Below are 27,575 nucleotides of genomic sequence, written 5' to 3'. Positions count from 1 at the left end.
TTTATACTGCACGGTGACCACTTTAAAAAAAAAATTGCCAAAATTGCAGATTTTATTAATCTTGCCTCTTGAAAAAATAGATTAAAAAGTGATTAAAATGTTATATACTTCCAAAGGCTGGATATATAAAGACAAGAACTCATAACTCAAAAAGCAAGCCCTCATAGAACTGTGTAGATGGAAAAGTAAAAATGTTATGACTCTTGGAATGCTGCGATACAAAAACCAGTTTATACATGAAAAAACCTGTAAAAACTTGGTATCAACAGAATCGTGCTGACTCAGAGTGTTAGCCGTTATTTATTCTGCAGGCTCCATAAAAAATGAAATAAAAAAACAAATGTGGAATTTGTTTTTATTTTTCAACTCCCCCCCTCCCCCACCCCCCAAAAGAAAGAATAAAACAGTCATGCAGTACATTATACCCAAAATGATGGCATTAAAAAATACAACTTGTCTTGCAAAAAACAAGCTGTCATAAGTCTATGTCGATGAAAAAGTTATTGTTCTAGGAATGCGGCGATGGGAAAAAACGGTTGGTCATATGAGCATAGAATGGACCCGTTACTAAGGGGTTTAGGGAAATGCCTAATGTAGCTAGAAAATTAAATAACTGTAAATTGCCGGTAGTTTGTTAAAGGAGCTGTAACAAAATATCTACCCTGTTTCCCTGAAAATAAGACATACCCTGAAAATAAGACATAGCATGATTTTTCCAAAATTTTTGAGGATGCAAAATGATTTTTCAGGCTTTTTGAGGATGCTTGAAGTATAAGTCCTACTCCAAAATTAAGCCCTGCTAACAGTTAATTAAAAAAGTCAATTTAAATAGTGTCCAGGCAGCTATACATGTAAAAAAGTTAAACCTTTTTGAACAAAAATTAATATAAGACACTGTCTTATTTTCGGGGAAACACGCTAGTTATCCCCTGCCCACAAGAAAGAGGATAAATGCATCCTCAATCTCTTAGTGTGTGTCAATAACCATTCCCCTCTTGTACAAACTTCTAAAGAAGAAGAAAAATGACACTGGTCGGAATTTGTTATACAAGCTTTATTTCTACAGTCTACATTATCCAGTGTACAACAGCAGATGGAAATTATGTTTTTATGATATATTAAAAAAAAACTTTACAAATGTGAGATGTACCGTGTTTAGTTCTAAGCATTCATGGAAGGAAAGTAACATGCAGTTCAGGTTCATCTGCGACTCCCCAGCATCTCACCCACAATTTACACAGATCCACAGTATGTACGTTTACCTTTTGATTCATGTGATTCGGCTGCACGTGACGCCTGAGAAAAGGCATCAAGAAACGTTACCCGAGTTACTATCCGTAGGCAATGTTTTGTACAATTAACCTCTTAATGACATGGCCTATTTTGGTCATAAGGATGTGACAATTTTTGGGAGATTTCGTTCTCCACTTTTCCGCTGACATGGCCATATGAGGGATTGCTTTTTTGTGTGGCGAGTTGAAGTTTTAATTGGTATCATCTTTTGGGGGTACATCTAATGCATTATATAACTTATGTTAAATTCTTTTGTACGAAAGGGACAAAAAAAAAAATCTCAATTCTGCCATTGTTTTTTGGAGGTTTTTTTACATTATTCATGCAGCATAAATGACACATTAAAGGGGTTGTCTCACGCCGAAACGGGTTTTTTTTTTATTCAATAGGCTCCCCGTTCGGCGCGAGACAAACCCAAGGGATGGGTTAAAAAAAAAAAAAAAAAAACTTTATTACTTACCAGAATCCCCGCGCTGCGTTGACTTCTTTCTTCCTTTACCAAGATGGCCGCCGGGATCTTCACCCACGATGTACCGCGGGTCTTCTCCCATGGTGCACCGTGGGCTCTGTGCGGTCCATTGCCGATTCCAGCCTCCTGATTGGCTGGAATCGGCATACGTGACGGGGCGGAGCTACGAGGACCAGCTCTCCGGCACGAGCGGCCCCATTCACCAGGGAGAAGACCGGACTGCGCAAGCGCGTCTAAAAACACCAGAAGACAGCGAATTTAGACGGATCCATGGCGACAGGGACGCTAGCAACGGAGCAGGTAAGTGAATAACTTCTGTATGGCTCATATTTAATGCACGATGTATATTACAAAGTGCATTAATATGGCCATACAGAAGTGCTGAACCCCAAGTAACTGCATACTGGTCCGAGCAGATTCAGGGGGAGCGGGTGGGGGGGGGGGGGATGGGGGGGGGGGTTGAGTGAGAGAGATCTCTCTCGCTCCCCTGAATCAGCTCAGACCAGTATGCAGTTACTTGAGAAGAGCGATGCTCGGGTAACTGCCTTAACCGAGCGTGCTCACTTATCTCTAATTACGACAATATCAAAATTATTATATATATATATAAAATTTTTTTTCTAGTTTTCAACAATAAAACCCCTTTCTTTTTTTTTGCATTGCTGTATTCAGAGTCCCATAACTTTATTATTTTTAGGGCGCCCACCCACTGGCGTTTGCGATTTTCGTGCGTGAAAAACGCAGCATTTCCGTGGCGTTTTTTGCCATGTTTTCGCGGCTTTTTCATTAATTTCCATTGACTTTCATGGGTGCATTAGGAGAAAAATAAGGACACATATGCAACTGACAGTTCCTATGTTAAAAAACGCAACGCAACGCAAAAAAAAAACGCCAGTGGACAGGAGTACATTCAATTCTAATTGCACTTGAGAAAAAACGCAAAACGCAAAGAAAAAAAAAATCGCCAGTGGGTGGGAGCCCTTAAATGGACAGAGCTCTGTGGAGGCTTGTTTTTTGAGTGACAAGTTGTAGTTTTTATTGATATAATTTTGGGGTACATACAGCTTTTTGGGTCACTGTTATTGTATTTTTTGTGAGAGGTGAAATTAATAAAGAAAGCATTTTAGCTCAGTTTCTTTTCTTTTATAGTGTTTGCCATGCAGGATAACAACGTGTTTATTGTATGGGTTGTTACGACACATGGATTTTTAATTTTTTGTTAAAACAAAGAGGGAAAAGTGTTTAAAAAATATTTTTTTGTTTTTTACTGTATTTTACATGTTATTTTATTGTTCTTTACATTTTTTATGTCCTTGTAGAGGACTTGAACCTGGCATTTCATGTTCACTATGATAATACAATGCAGTACTTCTCTACTGCAATGTATTATCGCTAATAATAGCAATATAGGCTATGGCAGACCTGGATGCCATGGTCTAGCATCCGGTTACCATGGCAACTCGTTGGCCCTTCATGACTATATTTCAGCGGGCCGATGATGTCACAGAGAGAGCGCTTTCCTTTTATGAACCTTTTACACATGGTGATCAACATTGATCATAGCATGTAAGCAATTAACAGTAGGGAGCTGTGTTTATCACTCCCTGCTGTTGCAGCGAGAGGCCAGCGCCAGCCCCCACTGTGGATGGCGAGTACCAAGCTTCTAAGTAAGTTTACATTCATTTCCAGGAACAGCTTCCCAGCCAGGATGTAAACTTATGTCCTGTGGCAGGAAGTGTTGAAGAGGCTCTCCAGGAATTTTACAACCGATGACCTATCCTCAGGATCCAAAGTTGATCGGCGAAAGTTGATAATTCGAGATCCATGCCGATTAGCTGATCCCTATGTCCGCTGTCAGTAAGGAGAGCCCTGTTAGCATTCGGAGTCCCCCTAGAGAATGGAGTGGTGGAACACAAGCACTCCATTCACTTCTTTGGGATTCAAGGAAATAGTCAAATGCATCGCTTATACTTGGTAGCAGAGCCCGCTGAATATTCGGCAGGTGCCACCGTAAACAGTCATGATTGGAGCTAGCTCTGATTGCGGCTGTTTGACAGCTTACATGCTCTGTCAATCCTAATTGCAACATGTAAGCTGTTAGCTAGAGGGGGGTTTCCCTCCTGACTCCCAAATGATGCGATTGTGGGGTTCCCGATGGTTGCAATGATAGTCCTGGGCCTAGTAAAGGCTCCCAGGACTGCCATATATTTAACCATATTAAGCTTTGCCTATGGTAGGGCCTAATATGTGAAGGTCAAAAATACAGTATGCTGCAATATTGAAGCATTGCAGTATATTGTACAAATCGTCAGACGATCACGAGTTCAAGTCCCCTAAGGGGACTATTAAAAGTCAAATAAAAGTTTTTAAAGGAAAAACAAAATGTAAAAAATAAAGCCAAAACTAACAAAGCATCACATTATCTTATATAGTGAATGCTGTAAAGAAAAAAAAAAGTGCCTGAATTGTGTTTTTTTTGGTTACCTAATTTCCCAATAAAAAAAACTATTAAAAATACACAAAAATAGTAGCAATAAAACCTATAGCTCGCCCTGCAAAAAATGAGTCCTCACTCACCCCATCAATAGAAAAAAAAAGTAATAGAACTAAGAATTTGAAGACAAAAGATTTTTTTAAACAAAAGGGTTTTAAATTTTTTTTTTAAAGATGTAAAACATAGAAAAAAAAGTATAAATATAGTATTGTCATAATTGTACTGACCTATAGCATGAAGTTACCATGTCATTTTAACCACATCATGAACACCCCACTTATTTTTTTTTACATTTTCAAATACATTATATGCTGCATTAAATGGTTCCATTAAAAAGACACAACTTGTCCCACAAAAAAACATGCCCTCGTACAGCTTTGTTGACACAAAAAAAAAAGTTATGGCTGTTGAAAGGTGAGAAATAAAAAAAAAAAAAGGAAAAACACAAAAAGTGACTGATAGTTAATGGGTTAAAAGTAAAAAAACAGTTAGTCTTTTAATTAAAGTTGCTTAAATTACTGTAAACCCACAACCCTCAAAAAAACCTAAACTTACCCGTCACACTTGTTCGTACAGTGCCAAGTTCCCGCTACTGTCTACTTCCTGCTGCAGCAACGACATGTGACCACTGCAGTTAATTACTGGCCAAAGGAAGCCAGTGACTGGCTGCAGTGGTCACATGTCCCCATGGTTGCGACATCACTGTTGCAGTAGTAAGTAGACTGCAGCAGGAGACTGAGCATCATCAGAACAGCATCAGCAGGGCATTGGGTCAGGTCAGTATGCTCTTTTACATTTTTATTGCAGGCTGAGCAGCTTTTAAAGAATTTTTTGCCATTAGATAACCCCTTTAAAATATTTCAATCAGTGGTTAAATCACCCTGACTCACCAGCCTAAAATGAAGACAAGGCTCGATTCAATTAACTATTTGGTGAGACCGGACACATGACAACATCTTTCATATATTCATAAACATGGATTACATCTGGAATTAATATCCACAACATATAGGTGAACGTCTCAGAGGTTGTACGGCTGGGTCCACACGGGCTAATTCGCAGTGGAATGTCCGCAGTGGGTATCCACTGCAGATCAGCAGCCAGAAGCCTGCCTCCAAACCTGCACCATTTGGTGCGGGTTTTATCGTGTATTTCGGTGTGGATTTCGCCCCCTCATTGAGAAGAGGTGAGTTCCGCAGCGGAAACGGTGATAAAATTGACATGGATTGAATTCTGCACTGCATATCAATTTCCCCATAGGCTTTGTGCGGGTTATTTCCGCAGCTTGTGGATGAGATTTTCAAAATCTCATCCCCTTGTAGCTACTGTAAATGCCACGTCATTTCCATGCAGAGGGTCCACACGGTAAATCTGCCCCATCTCAACCTTCCCCTAAAGGTCCTTTCTGGGGCTATAACATTAGGATTGACCATCAATGTTTGATTGGTAGAGGTCTGACTTTCTGGGCACCTAGCACAGTGAAGACCTGGCAACGCTCCTCGTACCATATGATGCATATGGATGAGCTGCTGTGCCAATGTGAAGAATGAAGGGGTGCACTGCAACTGTTTCACTGTAATGATCAGCGGGGAGATCAGAGCCCCATCAATAAAGCAATAAAGTGATATTGCTATACCAGCTTTTCCTGGCCGAGATGGGAAAACCTGTCCCTCTGTTTCCAACCACCTCACGCAAATAGCTGAATGTTTCAGCCCAGCACAGTTTCTGTAGATCTCATTGAAGTTAATGAGAGCTGCAGAAACAGCGGAAGTAACAATGACAATAGCAGCAATTTCCCATCTCAGCTATGAAAAGCCAAGATGGGAATACCCTCTTAACGGCCTATCCTAAGGTGCACTTTTTTAGGCATGTTTTTTTAGCGGAAGGCAAAAGTGGATTCAAAAGGGATGAGAAACTCTGCTGGATCCACTTCTGGCTTCGCCTCGAAAAAACTGGATGGAAACTGCAACCTTAAAGGGGTTTTTCAGGCTAGAACTATTGATGACCTATCGTCAGGATAGGTCATCAAAAGTTGATTGGCTGGGGTCTGCCGCTCACGACCCCGGCCGATCACCTGATTGGGTGCCTGCTGTCAGCACAAAGTATGGAGTGTAAGCAACATGCTCTGACTATTTTAATGGCCAGCGCTGCTAGTTGAGACCCCAGCCAATCAACTAAGGATGACCTATTCTGAGGATAGGTCTTCAATACTATTTATCTGGAAAAGCCTTATAGTTGCAATTCTTACCCCAGTATCTTTATTGAAAAATAATGCAAATCGTTGCTCACCAAACAACAATCACTGATAAACTAAAACTCAGTGTGGATCTAAACTACCAGATGATAGCCAGCATAGGAGAACACTTCCTGCACAAGAGGTTTGTGATGTGCCCTCCTACATCTCCACTACTGCCCCTCACAAGTCCTGCTATCAGTGTAGGAAGGCAGAATGTGGACAGGGTATATGTTGGCATGTTGCACCCTATCCTAATTGTTGTCTATTAGGTAGAATTATATAGGAGATTTTAAGCAGATTAACATCCATCCTCTTCTGCACTGCTCTGCTTTTGTGTCAGTCTACACTGTAGCTGGTGTTCGATTCATGAATCAACAAGCTCATAGAAGAATTTCTAAACTTTTCTGCAGTTCAGGCAAATCTGTTTTAAACCAAGATGGGAAGAGGCCAGAAAGTTTCCAAGTGTTCAGAGGTTGTAAAAGTCACAAATTTTAGCGCAAATGTGTGCGGCAAAATTTGAAGGCCTTTGCAACAAAAACAAAAAACTGTTCAGAATTCCCCCATAGTATTTCTGATTAGTGGCAGTTCCAGAGATAATATCCCCACTGTGCAATAACTTAATATTTAGTGTATCCTTTTGATAAGCCATACACCTTTAGGGCGTGGTCACACGAGCGTAGGCGTATTTACGTTCGCACGTCCGCAGCGTATAATGGCCGGAAAGAACGTTTTTCGTCGATCATGACCAGAGCTAGAAAGCGTATTATCGTTTGTTCGTACTTTTCAAACGATCTTTTCGGCCATCGAATATACGTTGGCACGTATTTCGGTCGCGTATGTTCTGTTTTTTGCGGGTTGTCGTTTTTACGCGCCGTAAAATCGCCCGTGTGAACGAATACATTGGAAACCAACACCTCAGATGGTCACGTATATACGATTGGGCGCAGAAAAGCGCCGTATACGCGCTCGTGTGAACGCACCCTAAAATAGTAACAATATGACTGCCAACTACCACCACTAGGGGGAGCTTAGGAGCATTCGGAAGACAGATTTGTACTGATCTCTTTTCACCATAAAAACAAAATTATATTTAAAGCTGGACATGAACTCGGGAATATACACATAGGGAATCAATGCACGTATCCTGCCCATAGAGAGGATTAATAGTTACTTATACATGATAACATATGTATACATGCATTTATCCAATTATTACCTGTGGGGTTGGATCCCATGCATCACATAAAGGAGGATTATTTTCCTTGCACTGAAGTTTGTAGCCTTGCTTCTGCAGATCTTCTCTTTGTCTAAAATGTGCAGAACTTCTAGGGCGGTATATTTGCTGATTGCTAATTCAACGTCACAACAACCAGCTAAGACACTGCCAAAGAAACACTCACAGAAAGAACAAAACCTGGACGTAAGCCAACACTGGTGATCCTTTCCAGAGTCACCCTTAAATAGAAAAAAAAATACTTGATGCCTTTGACCTTCACATTATAACCAGGAGTGATTCACATAACATTGTGGTTTACAATTTAAGAATTCAGGATTGATTCTAGTGAAAAGAATGCACCGTAAAAGAGAAAAACATCAAATAATGGGGAAAATATGTTATATTGAATCACTGTGGGATTTATAGCAATGATTTGCTTCTTAAGGGAAAAACAAAACTAACAAGCAAAGTGTGACACATGCGGAAAATTGGTCCCATTGGTCAAGAGGGCAAATATAGATGGAGTTTATGGGACTGTAATTCTGAAGGTCTTTGCTTAAGATAGGTTAACAATAGGGGTCCCAACACCTGGCACCCTATCAATCAGTTGAATAATGGAACCATTACCGTATCATGTTTAAGGTTTACTGCTGCAGTACTAGGCATAGCCACAGCCATAGGTCCCCTGCACACGGGCGGAAACTCCGCGGCGGGAAGCTGCCATAGAATTGCGTTAGAAAACGCAATCCAAGGCAGACTGCTGCGATTTGTCTGCGTGAAATCACGCACTGAAAACAAATTGCGGCTTCTCCATTTCTGTGCGGGGCTCGCAGAGCCCCGCACAGAAATGTCACTCCCCGGCCGCTGGCTCCACTCGGCGCATGCGCCGGCTGGCCGGCAGCTGTCACATCAAAGAGCCGGAGCCGCGGGAGAGGTGAGCGCCGCACTGGTCCCTGCAGGGGCTCCGGTCAGGTCCTGCTGCGAGAATTCTCACAGCGGGCTCCGACCGGGCCGTCTGCAGGTGGCCATATGTATAGCACTGTGGCCCTACTTCATTTAGCCGATTGGTTATGGTGCCAGAAGTAGGACCCCATAACCATAAAAGTGGTGAGAGGAGTGGAAATTCAAAAGCCGCACATTTTTCATATACCGTATATGACTTGCTCCAAAATGTATGCCCATTTATGCCAGAAAGCGGCACATTTCACATGAGGACTGCTTATAATATAAACCACTGCTATACAAGCTTAGCTACATGTGACCCGTGCAGTCATACAGGGTACTAGGCACCTGCCTGTAGGGGGGCACCAAATCAATGTTGACTGAGGGCTATTACCTCCTTAGATCAGCCCGGCAAGATAATCTTCTTCCTTCGTGTGGCAACATCTTGTATAGCTACATGACTCATCCTACTCCTGGCTCAGTATCCTCACCTCTAATGTTCCGAGGCGAGGCTGTCAGCCCATCAGTGCCCCTGCAACAGTTACTTAGTTCTGCGACTGTATTTATGTTAGGAGCTTGGTTCTGGTATTGCATCTGTGTACAGAGGTTGGTTTGAGCTGTATTATGTTATGAGCTCGTTTCTGATGTTATATTAAAGGGGTTGTCCCGCGGCAGCAAGTGGGTCTATACACTTCTGTATGGCCATATTAATGCACTTTGTAATGTACATTGTGCATTAATTATGAGCCATACAGAAGTTATCAAAAGTTTTATACTTACCTGCTCCGTTGCTGGCGTCCTCGTCTCCATGGTGCCGACTAATTTTCGGCCTCTAATGGCCAAATTAGCCGCGCTTGCGCAGTCCGGGCCTTCTGCTGTCTTCAATGGGGCCGCTCGTGCAGAATGCCGGCTCTGTGTAGCTCCGCCCCGTCACGTGCCGATTCCAGCCAATCAGGAGGCTGGAATCGGCAATGGACCGCACAGAAGCCCTGCGGTCCACAGAGAGAGGATCCCGGCGGCCATCTTCAGCAGGTGAGTATGAAGACGCCGGACCGCCGGGATTCGGGTAAGTACTACCCGGTTTGTTTTTTTAACCCCTGCATCGGGGTTGTCTCGCGCCGAACGGGGAAGGGGGGGGGGGGGTTTAAAAAAAAACAAAAACCCGTTTCGGCGCGGGACAACCCCTTTAATGTTATCAGCTTGGTTCTGGTGCTGTATTTATGTACTGAGCTTGATTCTAGTGCTGCATTTATGCTGTCAGCTTGGTTCTAGTGCAGTATTTATTCACTGAGCTGTTTTTGTATAGGTATGCTGCAGTATTTCTGTTTCCTATACAAACAGAATACACACAAACTGCCTATGAGTGCAATATATATTGTTTTTTCTTATGACTAGAGATGGCTCATTATGTGCACTGGCAATACAGACATGTGCAACCGATCAAAAAGTGCCAATTTGGAGGTCAGAGTACTTGTGACAAATTTTAAGCAGTAAATATTTGAGAATTTACCATTTCTTGTTTCTCCACATTTAAAGGGAATGTACCAAAATTGACTTTTAGCATCTATCCATAGGACAGGAGATAAAAAAAATTCTGATTGGTGAGGGACTCACTGATAAGACCCCACTGATCCTGAGAACAGGGATTTCCCACTCTCCTCCTCACTGTGGTCTCACTGCTGCTCCTGAAGTGAGAAGGAGACTGGATGGAGCAGTTGTCTTGCTTCATTCATCTTTAATGGGACTTCCAGGGATGGCCGTGAACTTGCATTTGGAGTACCGTATTTCTATCAGTCCCATTGAAATGAAGACAGTGATGACTGTGTGCTGACGTACATGCTTTATACACACAACTCTGCCTAAGTGGCGGCTATCACTTGGTGTTACATCTATATCTGATTGATATAGCTTTAAAGAGACCCTCCTGTTCCAGAACAAGATTCTGACATCAATGTGGATGGGTGCATCAAACTCACAGAGACAAGAGGGGAACCCAGGCCCCCAATTCTTGGGATCAGTGGGAGTCTCAGCAGTGGGAACCCAACTGATCAGACTTATATCCTCTATCTTATAGATAAGTGATAAAAGTCTATTCTGTTACAACCTCTTTAATGTGGCTTCTGGCCATTACTCAAAGTTGGATGTGGCTTACAAGGTACAAAAAGGTTTGGGGACCTTTCATCTAAACCCCGAGAGACAATCCTTTTGCCAGAGGAGATTTTTGTAGACAACCTACTATTGACAGAACGTAAGCTTGAGTAGCTACAGTACAGTGCATAGGAAATCAGAATTATTATGCAGACCTGCAGGGTAATTACCAGGACATCTGCCATGGAAGGGAGTCTGTCTAATAATATTATTACTATTTTAGAAGTTCACTTATGAGGTGTCACCACGGGCGAGGTTATCCTGTAAGACAAGGGCAATGATTGATTTTCTATACCTGCAGTTCTGGTATAACTGAAAATGTTGTTTCTTTTTATAGTGCCATTGTACAGATTATTCATGGTTACACGCCGATTAGCTCTCCACCCTCACACTCACCCTGCTGTTACCTTAGAGCAGGAGGTTACTGCAGTTTCTGTACATCAGGTTGCAGATCAGCCTTATGTTGACTTATAGATGTGTTGTGCAATACCCTGAACTCTGATTATCACTAAGCACTGGCATAAGAATTAAAATGCCCATCCCATTCCAGTAAAAAAAAAAAATGGAGATCAGGCCACTTGGCTTCCATTATAAGTAAAGGAAGATGGTCGCAAGACCATTGCTCAGGTATCAGCTGTGGGGTGGAATTTAGCATATAGCTGCATCATTAACCAATCCAATTTTGGATTCAGGGTTTCCTAAAAGGCTTTCTCTTTTTGCTGTTATACAACGGTGCTATCTGCTGGCTAAAGCCAGTGTGTGTGCGCCAGAGAGGCACCGGAGTGGCTGGCAATAGACGGTAAGAATACCCTGTCGGACGTCTTCTGACATTGGAGCTGTACAAGCTTCGAACAGAATGTAGGAAGATGTCAGACAGTGGATTGGAAAGGGTTAATCCTACATCTTATTCCCCTGTATCTCAAAGTGACCTCTGGTTTGTGGACATAATTCTGTCCTGGGACATTTAACTGCAGTTGTTCTTCTCTACTGCCCATTTTCAGGGATCCACAATGTTCTACAGCTGGAAGAGCTGAACAGATTAATATATAGTTTTGTGTGAAATGATTCCGTGTTACTTATTATTTATTGATCTATATGTCTGCTCATTTTGGAGTCCGGGAGGCGGTCCTACTCAGTGACTGACAACATTCCATGTGTGAGTGTGCACAGAGCTGTCTGCCAATCATTGATTAGAACCGCCCTCTGGCCTCCTAAAGCACAAAATAAGCAAAGATTTAGATCAATAAATGACAAGCTCTTCTCAATCTTTTCCCATAAAGGTATATATTAATCTGTTCAGCTACTTCAGCTTTATGACTTGCTGCCGCAGGTCAGAATGCAAGTTCAATACAACAAGTTCCCTTTAAATCTGTTGTATTACAATTACAAAACAGTCAAAGTCGGTGTGCCTTTTCTGAAACAAAAGTCTTGTAGCCAATTGAGTAACCACACTGGAGTTTATTGAACAACTCCCGGGGTGCCAGACTTTTCTAAAAGTAGATGGGTCCCCGTGTTAGGAGGCGGTGCCACACGCAGTCTGTCTCTTTTACTTGTCTGTCTCTTTTACTATAATCTAGGTCCCCCTTTTACTTGTCTGTCTTTTACTATAATCCATGCTAGAAACTGGTGTAGATTATACCAAAAACAAATCTATTCCACCTCCTAGCTGGAACAGGTTTTTCATTTGGCGCATGGAGGTGCCGCCAGATGAAACATATGTATCAAGAAGCTTGCACCTCTTAATACATTTGCCACTCATAGCCAAGCACTGAGCTTCCTTAGACTGGCGTGTAAATCGCTGTTCTAAGTAAATAACCCCCATTATTTCTACAGGAATGTCCAGAACAGGCCATCAAAAAACACATCCTTAATTAAAAGGAGTATTCCTGGCATTTACTGTTGATGACTTGTCCTCGGGATAGGTTATCAATAATTAATGAGTGTGGGTCTGCTGTTTGGGATCCCTCAGCTGATCCTTCAGCCTGCTGTCAGTGCAGCAAGGCTGGACATCCGCAATGGTGGTCAGGGCCAAAAATGTAATAGACGTGTCTTCACTCCCATTGAAATCAATAGTACACCTCCATCTCTGACTACCATGAGGAATCGAAAGTGTAATAGAAGGCATTGTTCCTGTTGATTTCAATAGAAGTTAAGCCATCTATTACACTTCCAGCCTTGACCACCAATGCAGACGTCCAGTTCTGCTGCATGGACAGTGGGCCAGGACCCCTGCTGATCAACTATGGATGACCTATCCTAATTTCAGATTTTACAGGAGACTGTATAAGATAGTGTTGTGTTTTTCAATACTCAAACAGATGGTACACGTAATGGTGATATATAATGTGTCATTTTATATTTTTTGCTTTATATCTAATATGCAGATTCAGCAAAGATCAAATGAAAATATAGCACATTTATGAACTTACCAGTAAATGATCTTTCACAAGGCATAATCGGCATCATAGTGCTCGCTTATTCAGGCCATCATTCCAGGACGCTATCATATCTCCAATGGAGATGCAAGGCGTAGATCTGTGGACACAATGACAGAATAGATCAACACTACCTATCTGATTAGTTTAGTCATATAAATCACAAGTTTCTCCCTTGTAATTATGGAACCACAACCCTCAGTATTGCTATGCCAGGCCTGCAACAAAGGCTCCAGGATGTTTACCTTGAGTATCACACTATCTTCAAGACTTAACATCAAGGAAGAGACTTGTAGGGTCAATAATATACTTATTACAATGACACAATTTAACAGAAGTCTTCACACCCAACGTGTGCATCATAGCTTTAATTGTTTCTATATTGAGAACTGCGGCTGAGATAACCTCCCTTCCTTTATTCATATGCTTTTCATTCATGAATCATGTATATTTGATGGAGGTTAAAGAGAACCAACAATTATGCATGCAGAAGTATCATGGATCTATGTTGTAATACAGCAGCCATAGACTATAATGGGCCCATACCCAACCTCTGTGTACCTCCCATCTCTGTTGTACAGCCGCTGTAGTAGAGACCCCATCCAGTAGCACATTGAACCTCTTTTGGCCATCAGAACTACAGCAATTTGTCATTGTATAGATTCCATTAGGTGTAGAAATCATTCTGCAGGAATATTGGCCCATGTGGACAGGAAACGTCTTGTACTTGTTGCAAATTAGTTGGAGGTGCTGCTATGTTCTGAAAAGGGTTCATCAATTTATGCTGCTTGTGCTAAATTCTTACCCTCCCACCAGCACTGTGCAACAGGAATCTGGATTCATCTGATCAGGTTGTGTTCTTTTACCGCTGCTCAGTGACCGATTTTTAACGCTCTTTTGCCCACTGGAGTCTTGCCTTTCTCTTTCTCTTATAGTAATGCCACTTGAACTAACCATCTTCTGCTATAGCACATCCATGCTAAGGAATGGTGAGTTCAGATACATTAGTTGGAGAACCAGCAGAGTATTTGGCTGCAATTTTCTTGCCTGTGCAAGGCCTGTTAATCAGGATGATTCTTGACATCCTCCTCTGACCTCTTTTACTGATACATTGCTTACGTCCACAGGATCCCCTTCTCCCTAAGTTTTTTCCGATCACACCATTCTCAGTATACTCTTGACAGTAATGCATGAGAAAACAACACAAGGTCTGCAAAGTATGAAATCCTGGCGCTGGCTACTCTAGCACCGATGACTAGGCCTTGTTGGAAGTCGCTCAGATCGCTGGATTTTCCCATCTAATGTGGATTCACGCTGAAACTGATCCACAGAAAACTTGTCACTTGATATTATGCTGCACTGTGGGGTCACATGTATTATTTCCATACAGGGAAGGTCTAACTATGAAAGGACCGGTATCTCTAAGAAAACGACTATTCAGTGTATTTTTATAGTGGAAAGCGCCCCTGGTGGTCAAGTAAAGCAAGGGCAGGTTAATGGGCATCAATATCAGTTTTATTAATGTAAAAGTACATTATATGTTAATTCAAGAATCACAATGGTTACTAAGTTATCTTTTTAACAAAATGCAGGCAACATTCTGAACTTTACTGTGACACTGCACTGTAAAATATACTTCCCGCTAAGCAAATGAAAAGGTATTACTGATGGGATGGCCTGTGGTTATCATGATGTTACTGGCAGCATAATATGCAGAAGTGGAAATGTCACGTTGGAGTGACATTATTATTTCAGTTTCTGGAATGACATATTCAATCACGTATCCTCGGCTACATTCCAAATCCATGGCTACAAGTCAGTAAAGCCCAAGTTAAGGCATTTCTAGTAGCCTCCTCATGCTCTAATTGCAAGCAGTAAAGATGTCATACACCTTCATTTGCTCATTCGACCGACAACTATTCCTCCCAATCCCATACACATGCAAGGTGGACTCAGCCGAGCATGCAAGTGTTTTCAACAAGACGACAAAAGTAATGATTGCTTTATAATAACATGATCTGAATACATGTTCGCTCAACAATCGGGCTGTGAAAAGGGAGCAATGATGAGAAAATGCTTGTTCGTTGGCGGATTGCCTCGTTTATGCAAGCATAAGAATGATGCTTGGCTGAACGTCTCTCCATGTAAATGGGGAAACTTGCAGCGGATCAATGACAGCTATATGGGTACTAACGATTGTGCATTCTTGTCGTGGCTTCTGCTATGCAAGATCGCGCAAAGACGCAGAACGTCAGATGGCAGCCAGTGTGGGAGTGAATGCATTCATGAAGTTAACCCCTGTCCAGAGTATTAGGAGTGGGACAGGTGGCCCTAAAGAGGCTCTATAGTATTTAAGACACAAAATGGGTCACTAGTAATATTTAAGATTACAGAGGGGAACACTATTGTGCAGAGGTGAGTCATAACTGTTAGAAGTCTCAATGGCGGTCTGGGCCCAGGGAGAAGAAAACTGAATCGTGTTATAAAGGTTGTATTACAAAGTATGTCAAATTCATTTTGGGGATTCTGGTGCTGTTTTCATGCACCAAGCCTGGTTCTGGTGCTGTTTTCATGTACTGAGCTTGGTTTTGGTGCTGTATTCATGTACTGGTGTTAGGTTGTGCTCCTAAGACCTGCAGTTCTATGGGTTTCCAAGAGCAAACTGCCACAGGTCTGGGATGATTGGCTTGCAGGCAGCACTCAGGGATTATTGAGCTGGCTGAGTGTGGAGTTCTCCAGCCAGCCAATCACAACATAACACTAAGCTTGTTATAGCTTGGTGCTACATTCATGTACTGAGCTTGGTTCTGTATTTATGTAACGAGCTTGATTCTGGTGCTGTATTTATATTATGAGCTTGGGTCTGGTACTGTATGTAAAGAACTTGTATCTGGTGCTGTAATTATGCCATGAGTTTGCTTCTGATGCTGTATGCATGGTATAAGCTTAACTCTGGTGCTGTTTCATATTATGATCTTGCTCTTGGTGCCGTATTAGGTGTACTGAAGTTAATTCTAGTGCTGTATTTATAAACAGGTAAAGGGTGGAAGGAAATTGTGGGACTGGCTACTCATGGTCAAACCACGCCGATCAACAGTGGCCAATGGTTACCCAATGTTCACATGTAGTGGATTTGCTGCAGATTTTCCACAGCGGAAAATTGGTAGCAAATCTGCATCTTTTGGTGCAGATTTTGACACGTACCTGCAGTAGATTTCACCCCTTTAGTTCAATTGGTGAAATCTGCTGCGGATACGCACCAAAATATGCATCAAGATCCCCATAAAATGATGAAGATTTGATGTGGATGATTTCCACAAAGAAAATCCACAGTAAATCTGCCATGTGTGAACATACCCCAAGGGTGGGGCTAATCACTGGCCAGTGTTCTGCGCTTGCTCCTCTGGCTAAAATTTGACAGCCAGAGGTGGACAGCGAAAAAATAGGGAGTCCGTTAAGTATAAAGCACCTCTTGAACCCATAAATGTATGACCATCAGGACAACCTGGGAATAAACAGGTGTAAAGTGCCAGGAGTACGTAATGTTTATAGAGCTACAGGCACAAAATCCAAAGCAGAACCACATTGCAAACTTTAATCACATTTGATTAGCATTCACTTGACAGCTACTTTTTGTAACCGGAATACCCCTATAAGTACAGATTAGATGTTTATATGATTGTCTGTTGATGGTATACTAACAGTGAAGCCTAAGATATACATGAAAATTCTAGTAAAGGCATAACATTACTAAAATAGTCTGCGATCAGTTGCTTTTTCTAGGAAATAAAAGGGGATTTCCCTTAATTGACTTTTTTGGCATATGGATAATATTGCATTTCCCATGTCTCACACATATCTAGCATAGTAATCTATTATAGTCTATAGTCACTTTTAACAAGCAAGGTAATCAATTCCATATTTAATATTATTAAACAGCAAAAAAATGTAAGTTTTAAGAAAAAATATATTTTCCAAAAAAAGCGAAAAATTGCATTAATTTTCATCCTATGTTAGGACTTTTCATGTTCTATTCAGCAGCTTCTTAAATAAAACTATTTTGAAATTGGGTAACTGCTAACAACTATACAGTAGATCCCACAGGGGTCACCAAAGTGAAGTACTCTAAAATTATACAGTAAGGGCTTATTCACACGAGCGTATATCAGCCAGCATTTGCACGTCCGGACGATATACGCTTCCATCTAAGCAGTCCCCCCTTCCCTCCCACTCACCGGCTCTTTGCCCCTCTCCTCCACTCCTGCATTTGCAATGAGAGGGGGCGGGATGGGGGTGAAGCTAAGCTCTGTACCGCCCACTCTCATTGCTGGCTATGGACAAGGGGCAGGGAGGGGCGGGAGCTTAGCTCTGCCCCGGTCCTGCCCACTCCCATTGCAAACCGCTCGGAGGGGAGGAGAGAAGCAGAGAGCCGGTAAGTGGGAGGGACAGTGTATATCGGCCAGGCTGGTATACGCACGTCTGAATAAGCCCTAAGGTTGGCTTCACACGAGCGTATTTGTGTGTGTATTTGCGTGCACAATATGCAGAGAATAGAACTCATTGATTTTAAAGGGTTTGTTCACATTTTTGGATTTTGCTTGTGCATTTCATTAATGCGCAAAAAAAAAAGTAGAACATGTTCTATCTTTCTACATATTTGCGCACCAAAGGTACCCATAGAAGTCAATGGGGTGTGCAAATGCGACGCAATAGGTGAGTGAAAGGCTGGATTCACACGACCGTATATCACTCGGTTTTCACGCCCAGCCGATATACGTCGTCTCTCTCTGCAGGGGGGGGGGAGGCTGGAAGAGCCAGGAGCAGTGCTCTGAGCTCCCGCCCCCTCTCTGCCTCCTCTCCGCCCCTCTGCACTATTTGCAATGGGGAGAGGAGGGACAGGGTGGGGCTAATTCTCGGAACTTAACCTCGCCCCCGTCCCGCCTCCTTTCATTGCAAATAGTGCAGAGGGGTGGAGAGGGGTGAAGAGGAGGCAGAGAGGGGGCGGGAGCTCAGTTCCTGCTCCTGGCTCTTCCATCCCCCCCCCCCCCCCGCAGATGAGGACGACGTATAGTGGCTCGGCGTGAAAACCGAGCCGATATACGGTCGTCTGAATCCACCCAAACACTGTGTAATTGAATAGGAAAAAGAACACATCTGTAACTCATTAGCCATTTTAATCGATGCATCTTTGTTTGCTGCGCACAAATGAACATGCCATGCAGGCGCAAAAAGTACGGTAAAATACACCGATGCATGCACAAAAAAAGCATCGTTCGTTCAGCAAAAACGTTACGCTCATGCAACTACACATACGCTCATGTGAAGCTGGCCTAAATTTGCACCTCTTGTGAATACACAACTGGGGTCTGTGGGATCGGTCACCGCTGGCACATGTGGAGTTGGCAACTTTACAAGAAAATTCTATAATGCAGAAATAATTGAATATCATTAAATTCACGTCATACAAGTGGATAGCTTAAAATAACAGGGGTTTTTTGACTGCAAGAGAAAACGCCATAAATACCTGCGGCAACGCCCATAATTTGATAATTGCCATCTTGAAAGCAGTATGTATGCACTATGTATATCTCGTATGCTCCATACTACACAACGGACGGCACTCTGCTGCTTGTCTTCTGCCGATGACTGACAAGTCCATCATGATTCGGCCATGTTTAATTCATGTGGCTGAACTGCTTGGATTCTATTTCGGGAGATATTGATTATTGGGAGGACACCTGAGACAAGTATCTGACTCTTCACAACCCGCTTTGACTTTGCATCTTTTTTTAGACACGGCTCAGATAGCTTTTTAAATCCTCAAAGGTTGGTGACATTTTGCAGATAAATGTGATAACAGATGAGTATCTGCAGTCATTCAGATGCCGAGTTTCACACGGTAAAAAATTATGACAGCAATACTCTTCAGAAATGGAGTTAAAAAAATAAATAAATAACTTGCATTAAATGGATTTTTCCTGGATCCTAAGGCTGCGACCCAATGATGTGGTAACAGCATGCAGTCAAAAAACCACCCATCCGCAAGAGCCAAATGCCGCACCATCTTGCCAGCATTATCTGGCTGCTGCAGGTGGACGAGGCCTCTGCCACGTGTGGTTGCCGCATCATGGGACCACAGTCTAATGCCGGCTTCACAGGACCGTAAGCGCAATTGTGCACGCACGCACAAGACTATTTGCACGCGTATCAGCATATTTTACTGCACTTTTTCTGCATGCGGAAAACAAATGCACAGATTGAAAAGTGTAATTAGTTCTAGATGCGTAATTCCACTGGAAAAAGAACACATCTTGTGTATTGCGCATGTATTTGTGAACCCCTATTGACTTCTATGGGGACCTTTGGTTTGCAAATGCACGGAAAGATACAACATGTTCTAGCTTTTTTGTGCACGGCCAAAAAATGTGCATGCAAAATACACGCATGTGAAGGAACCTAGTGAAATCAGTGGCTTGCATTCACTACGTATTGAGAGCGCAAATTTTGTGTGACAAAATACGTCATGTGAAGGAGCCCTAAGGATGGCCATACACAATATATGCATATCAGTCAATGCTGCCGATTTCGGCAGGTCCGACCTATTATCTAATATGTATAGGGGTCTCCTGACTCTTCCCTTATGGCAGATGTTGGGAGAGATAAGGTTTGGGTAGTTGAAATTCAGCTGTCCGATCCTTTTGTCCTTGGGGTCTGGCAGCGGGATTCTCCCCTCTTTTGATTTTGAACATATGCATGCTCGGCTGAACACAGCGTACATGTGTAGGGCCAACTAAATAGCTGCTGGCCAACAGATGTCTAAATTGTACTCTGTTCTAAGGATAAACCACCAATATTTAATCATAAAGGCCTTACTCCTAGGACCCCCACCAATTAACAGAATGAAGGGTACATGAATGGGACTGAGTTGCAGTACCTGGCACAGCCACAAATATATGGCAGGTGCTGTGCAAACAATCTAGGTAAATGCAGCACTAACTGGAGCACCACTTCCCTTCATTCTGCGTCACTCTTGTATCTGGTCTGGTATTGCATCTTAGCCCAATTCCCTTGAATGAAACTGAGCTGTGATACCAGACTCAACTCATAAATACGAGAATGGAATATTTCCACCACCCGCAGTGACATCACAATGAAAGGAGCGCTTGCCACTCAACTATTTCCACAGTCCCATTGAAAGTTAATGGAGCTGCAGCACACTGGGACCAGCTCTCCATTTAGTTTCTTCCTCACTGTGGAGGATGCAGTAAGTCTGCAGTGAGGCAGACAAGAGACATGGGACCCCCATTCTCAGGATCGGTGCGGGTCTCAGTGAACTTGCAATTCTGGTACAATCCCTTTAAATCAAGCAGGCTATTTGCCAAGCCTGGAATACCCTTATAAGATAACAGGTCACACTACATTAATGAAGTTCCCACAATAATCTGATGCTATAACTTAAATATCAGCCAGAAATCTAATCGCTTTCGGAATAAAGGTGACACTTTAAAGCAAACTACTTTAGATGTTAACACAGTGCTATTGAGAGCCGGCAGGCATCCTGCGAGGAGATGTGAGCGCTAATGGCTTACAGTGAGTGGAAAGCGTAAGCCTCTACTGTAACCTCAACGCTTAATTAGGGAGATCCCAGGAGCACAGGGGAATACTGAAATGAGCTAATGTCAGCGAGCGGGAGGATGACTACTACATGTGGTCAAAGATGAAATATGTCAAGTTGCCATATATAATGATGCGATCACCAAGAAATTGTCATTTTCGATGAGAAAGAATGGAAAGCACTGCAGACTCCCAGGTATCAAGGTGCTTTGTGCAGAGCCTATGAGTAAATAAACTGGAGGAGCGCTCGGGCCGCTCGTTTTGAGCAGGGTTCACAGTGGGAAATAGTCGTTATATTTTTGATTGCCCCCAATCAGCCAACTTTTGCATGTCCATTTCAACACTACAACGGACTTCAGAACTCTTTCTGTTACCACAAATTATATTATAGAAGGTGAATCTAAACTCAGGAAGTCTTGGAATATCCATAAAATGTTCTAGTAATTTCATCATTACTACTATATATTCAACTAGGCGTTATTCATAGACTAACATCTTGGCATGCATATGCATTTGTTTTATGTGCATGTCTGTATGCATAAAACTTTAATTTTTTCCCCATTATTTTAGTTGTTCAGATTGCTAGACACATGACCATAATCATTTTTTTGTCAATCATCCAAAAATGTACATTATTTGCATTGCTGGGCATATCATCATTGCCATGCTCCATGATTGATATAAGTGTCCTTATTAGTATGTGCTCTATACTAGGGGGGTGAGCACCCTCACATCTGTGATATGTGGTCATCAGCTGATACTCATTCAGTGGTTTAGTCTGGAGGCTAATGTTAATACTGATTGGTAGCTCTGGGGGAGGGTTGGACTGTTGTAATATGTCATATCTAGAGATGAGCGAGCGTACTCGGTTCGGGTGTTTTTGGACCCGAGCACCGCTTTTTCCAAGTAACTGACTACTCGGACGAAAAGATTCAGGGGGCGCCGGGGGTTGCAGAGGAGAGTGGGGGGGGGGGGGGAGAGCGAGAGAGCTCCCCCCTGTTCCCCACTGCTACCACCCGCTCCACCACGCCGCCCCCTGAATCTTTTCGTCCGAGTAGTCAGTTCCTCGGAAAAAGCGGTGCTCGGGTCCAAAAACACCCGAACCGAGTACGCTCGCTCATCTCTAGCCATATCCTTCTATACTATTAAAGATCTTGATTTCTACTGTGATGCCATGCTATGATTAAGACTGTATAACAGCCGAAACGCGTCAGCTTGTCTTTTAATCCCTGTGCGCATGGAAATTTTTAAAATATGTACCCAATAAAGAAGTGATTTTTTTATTGGTGCTGGATCAAACCTTCATACTTTTCAGTTATTCATAGAGGTGATTTTGGTCCGGAGCGATTTCACTGTGAGTGTACGCAGATTTTACATCAGTTTTTGTGGTTTTAGGTGACATCCGTTTTTCATGCACATGAAAACAAAAATAGAAGGTGGCCCAACTGATGTAGTTTAAAACTGCCATTGAAGTCAATTGGTGTGTGAAAGAAAATGGAACAGATCAGCTTGACATGCAAGTGCATTATGTATTTTTAACATATCCATTGACTTAAAAGGGCGATTCTGGTCCAAAAAGATCACAAAAATAGGAAAATGCATTTAATTTTTTTTTTACATGGATCTTCGGTGAAAAAACTGTTCACACATGTGAATACAGACATTGACTTTATCGCGTTAGTTTAAAGGGGTTGTCCCGCGCCGAAACGTTTTTTGTTTTTTTTTCAACCCCCCCGTTCGGCGCGAGACAACCCCGATGCAGGGGTTAAAAAAAAACACCGGAGAGTGCTTACCTGAATCCCCGCACTCCGGTGACTTCTTACTTACCTGCTGAAGATGGCCGCCGGGATCCTCTCCCTCGGTGGACCACAGGGCTTCTGTGCGGTCCATTGCCGATTCCAGCCTCCTGATTGGCTGGAATCGGCACGTGATGGGGCGAAGCTACACGGAGCCGGCATCCTGCACGAGCGGCCCCATTGAGAAAAGAAGAAGACCCGGACTGCGCAAGCGCGGCTAATTTGGCCATTAGACGGCGAAAATTAGTCGGCTCCATGGAAACGAGGACGCTAGCAACGGAGCAGGTAAGTGAAAAACTTCTTATAACTTCTGTATGGCTCATAATTAATGCACAATGTACATTACAAAGTGCATTAATATGGCCATACAGAAGTGTATAGACCCACTTGCTGCCGCGGGACAACCCCTTTAAAACTTAGACAGAACTCGGATGATATAATTATCTATGTGAATAAGACCTAAGGGCTTATTCAAACAGGTGTATATCGGTCAAATTTTCACGCCCGGCCGCTATACGCTGCCCCTCTCTGCAAGATCTGGGAGGAGGTCGAAATGCGTCCTTTGGGAGTATGTGGTAGCCTTGTTGTAACGAGCATGATTTAAATAAAGCAGAGGATTTTTTACTTTCATAATCCAAGCTCCTGTTTTACGTTTGTCTACAAAGCGAAGAGCCACTAGGATAGAGTGGCACAGGATAGAAAGTATTCCCTGCTGAAAGAAGGATATGGAATAGATATAAGACGGGAGCAAGCGCAACCTGTTGCAAAAGGTGAGGAACTTTTTATTTTTGATTGCTTTCTTGTAGCCACCACACATAGAACCTGCTGACACAACACAGAGAGAGAGAATGAGAACAGAGAAAGCTGACCACACCCACACCTGGGAAGACAGCTTATATGTGTACTAACCAAGAGTGATTGGCTGACTGGAGAGACACACACACCCAGCCAGCATAATCCCCACACCTGAGCAGGTAAACTCCAGAGAACCTATAGTACAATAGATCTCAGGAGACAGACGTGGCGGCCACCTTAAGGCCTTGCTCACACAGGCGAGTATGATCTGTAAAAAAATGACCATAGTTTTATGTGTGATTTTCATGCTTTTTTCATGATTTTTTGCTTTTTCCACATGTGTCATCCGTTTTTTTTACATTTTAAAAATTAAAAGAAAAAAATGTGATTTAGAACTCCCACTGAAGTCAATAGGTGTGTGGAAACAAAACGGAATGCACTTGCCACGCAAGTGCAATCTTTTTTTATTTAATGCACCCAATGACTTGAGCAGATCATTCTCGTCTGGGAATCAGACCAGGATGCTATGGGGGTTTTTTTGTGAATAGAACCATTGATATCTATGTGTTCTATTTCCGTTTCAGTTCGATCTAATTAAAAATTGGACTGTACCTATGTGAAAAAACACCTGTGTAAATAAGCGCTTAAAGCGAACATCTTGCATACAATGTAAAAAAATTGTATGAAATGTTCAGGATTAGACAACATGGCTTCTAGCTTTCACAAATAGTGCTGCACTTGTTGCCGAGGTGTATGTGGTATTGGAGCTCAGCCCTGTTTGCATCACTGGAGCTGAGCTGCAGTAACACACACAACCCATGGACAAGTGTGACACAGTTTCTGGAAGAAAGCGGCCATGTTTTTCTAATTCTGTAAACCCCTTTAAGTTTATAGACATTACACTATGCATTATAGTTTACTACATCCGAGATACCGCACTACTTTACATATTACTTCAGCTCTGTCAGGATAATAACTCCTATTCTCCAATTAAACAGGACAGTCCATAATAAATCATATTCTGACTTAACTGCTAATGGATTTATACTGTTAATCTTACTGCTGTCTAATGAATAAATATGCGTAGACAGAAATGTAAAAAATTGTCCAAACATATTAGTAAATCAGAAGTTTAAGAGCAACAGCCAAAGCTACAGTAATTAATTATGTTTGTTTTACTTACAGAGATATTGGCATTTCTCTGTTACGCTGCACCAGATATTTTTCATAAGTGGAAGAAGAGGAAATGCAGCCATACTGCATCACTTCTCGGATGGTAAGGGTATAGTCACATGGCAGACTTTTGCCGTGGTTTTGATGCAGAATCCACACTGATGTAGAAAAATCGCAGCAGATCCTATCCTGTTCCAATCACATTTTTTTCAACATGTGGATTTCAAATCCTTGTGCGGAAAAAAGTAGTGACATGTCACTTCTAACTGCGAATCGCAGGCAGATTTAATTAAGTTCTTTTCAATTCTGCATCAAAATCAGCAGGTAACCTTGTGAATTTTAGTGCAGAGTTTATAATAGTTTGCGGTGCATCCTGCAAGTTCATTTTGCACCTATAGAGTTTTAAGGCCTATTTAGACACAATGATTATCTTTTGAGCGATAACTGTTGCGTGTAAATGTGCCCATCTTTCAGTTTTCTGCTGAACGATGGGATTCAGTTCGGCTTGAAATCCGTTGTTCAGCAGAAGAGCTGATAAGACGGACCGTAGGCTGTGCTCTGCCTGGGAAGAGCTGAGAACAGCTGATTGCATTGTCTCAGCCCAGCCGACTGAACAAAGAGAATTTATTCAGAGAACAGCGGGTGGTCCTCTGAATAAATTCAGCTCCCAGGGGCTCACATGCTACTAATTAATACTAATAGGCATTAGTACCAATTGGTAGATTAAGCAAAATGATCTCTCAAAAGCCATCTTTTGAGTTATCATCTTTATGTTTAAATTGAACTTTAAGGTCCTTTTACATGCAAAGATAAGCTTTCAAATGACTGAAAGATTAAAAGATTTAGGGCTCCTTCCCACGGAAGGACTTCCGCCGCGTAATTCGCGGCGGAAATCCGCTGCGTTGCCCGCAGCTATTAGGTTCTATTGAACCCAATAGCTCAGGGCTCATGGTGCGGAATTCCACCGCGGAATTCCGCACCGTGAAATCACCTGTCCTCACCTGCGGCATGCTCTATTTGCCATGCCATGTGACCCTGTGAGCGTGTCATGTGACGTGACCAGCATGTCACATGACGCTGCGGTGCGTCACGCCGAAGCGTCATGCAGAAGCGAGGACACCGGATCTGCAGGTAAGTTTGGGGGTCTCTGGGGGGCGCCGTGACGGGCTCCGCCGCGGAATCCCCGTGTGCAGCCGGCCTTAGTGATGTATTTGTATATAGTGTTACTGGCCATTAACACTTTATTCTCTTCATTTGCATGTAAAAGGAGTTGTTTGCAGAGCCCAGTGTGTGTTTAAACACACGCCCAAGTGTGCAAACAGCTGCATTGTACTCCTTGCAGCTAGTGTAAACATGCTGTTGGGAGAACATCCTGCAGTTAGAGATGAGCGAACGTACTCGGCCACGCCCCCTTTTCACCCGAATACCGCGATTTTCGAGTACTTCCGTACTCGGGAGAAAAAATTCGGGGGGCGCAGTGAGTGAGTGGGGGGTTGCAGCGGGGAGTGGGGGGGAGAGGGAGAGACGGCTCCCCCCCTGTTCCCCGCTGCTTCCCCCCTGCGCCGCCACGCCTCCCCCCGCCCCCCCCGAATCTTTTCACCCGAGTACTGAACTACTCGAAAATCGCGGTGCTCGATCGAGTAATTACTCGAAACGAGTACGTTCGCTCATCTCTACTTGCAGTCTATTGAAAGATGAGAGAAATACATTCAAATGGCTGAACGATGGATTTTAAGTAAACTGAAATCTATCGTTCAAACAAAAACTGCACGATGCCCGCATTTACATGTAACAATTATCACTCATTTTTTGGCCATTTGGACAAATTTTGAGCGATAATCGTTGCATTTAAAAGGGCCTTTACAGTAACTTATTTCATTTAATTGTTTTCTACCTATTAAATAGATGTCCCTGCCGTGGGAGCCGCCGAGCGGGAGCAGGAGCCGCCGCCGAATCTCAGCCAGTCAGACCTATCTAATAGATAGGCTGACCGCGGAGAATCGGGGCAATTCGCAGAATGTTGCGAATTGCCCGCCGCGAGCAGAGAATAGGTGCCGGCGCTATGAGAAGCATCGGCCGGCATGATTCGCCAGCGGAATACACTGCCATGGACAGGGGGCCTAAGAGAAACCAAGTACCGGTAATCTTGTAGATATGATACATTTTAATGGTGAACAAAAATACATGATGATTTAGCGTGCTTTTGAGCCAACTTAGGGTTCTTCTTCAGGCTTAATGGAATGGAACCCTAAGTACGTTTGAAAGTTTGCAACAACATCATGTATTTTTGTTAGCCATTAAAAGGTATCATATCTACAAGATTACTTGGTTTCTTTCACTGAGAACAGTCACATTTCGCTCATGCTAACATGGTACCAAACTTTTTTTTTTTTAAAGCAATGTTAATGTCACGGTCACCCTGAAGATTGTGACGACTGTAACTGTCTTGTCATTGCCCTTGGTAGGCAGAGGGCACGAACAGAACATATTTCAAGGGTGCGTTCACGCATAGCTGATTTGCGGTGAATTTTGGTGCAGATCTGCAGCAGATTTCACCCTTTCAATTTGAATTCATTTGAAAGGGTGAAATCTGCACAGATCGGCACCAAAATCTGCAATAAAATGCACAACAAATCAGCAACGTGTGACCATATTCTAAAACATTTAGTTAAAGTAATATATATCCTAGGCATGGGGGCTCCACTGTACCCCTGGGTAACATATAAAGCACAATGGTCACATATCAAATTTAAAGTATTGGTTGAATCTTACCCGGACCATAAGGATATTAGAAGGACTTGCTGGGACATCGGCTGCTTGTGTCACCCTTCACATCCAGGCAATCACTGTTTTGTCACAGCAACAGTGCAAGACTATATATAACCTAATTGTACATATCAAGGTAGGCATGTCACCTTGCTGCAGACCACACCTAAGTGAATGCTCTACACCCCCACATAAATC

The 27,575-nt window shown here is 42.8% G+C and overlaps 1 long non-coding RNA gene across 1 annotated transcript; it reads right to left on the bottom strand.

Moving 5' to 3' along the window:
• Positions 1-1,036: 1,036 nt before the first annotated feature.
• On the bottom strand, positions 1,037-27,450 carry LOC136632175 (uncharacterized). Its single transcript, XR_010793139.1, has 3 exons — positions 27,384-27,450; positions 13,228-13,333; positions 1,037-7,947 (listed from the first exon to the last, which is right to left on the bottom strand). It is a non-coding gene; the product is annotated as an uncharacterized lncRNA (long non-coding RNA).
• Positions 27,451-27,575: the final 125 nt, after the last annotated feature.

Source organism: Eleutherodactylus coqui, chromosome 6 (genome assembly GCF_035609145.1).
Source record: "Eleutherodactylus coqui strain aEleCoq1 chromosome 6, aEleCoq1.hap1, whole genome shotgun sequence".
NCBI classification, from domain to species: Eukaryota; Metazoa; Chordata; class Amphibia; order Anura; family Eleutherodactylidae; genus Eleutherodactylus; species Eleutherodactylus coqui.
This window is presented reverse-complemented; position numbering and strand designations above follow the sequence as displayed.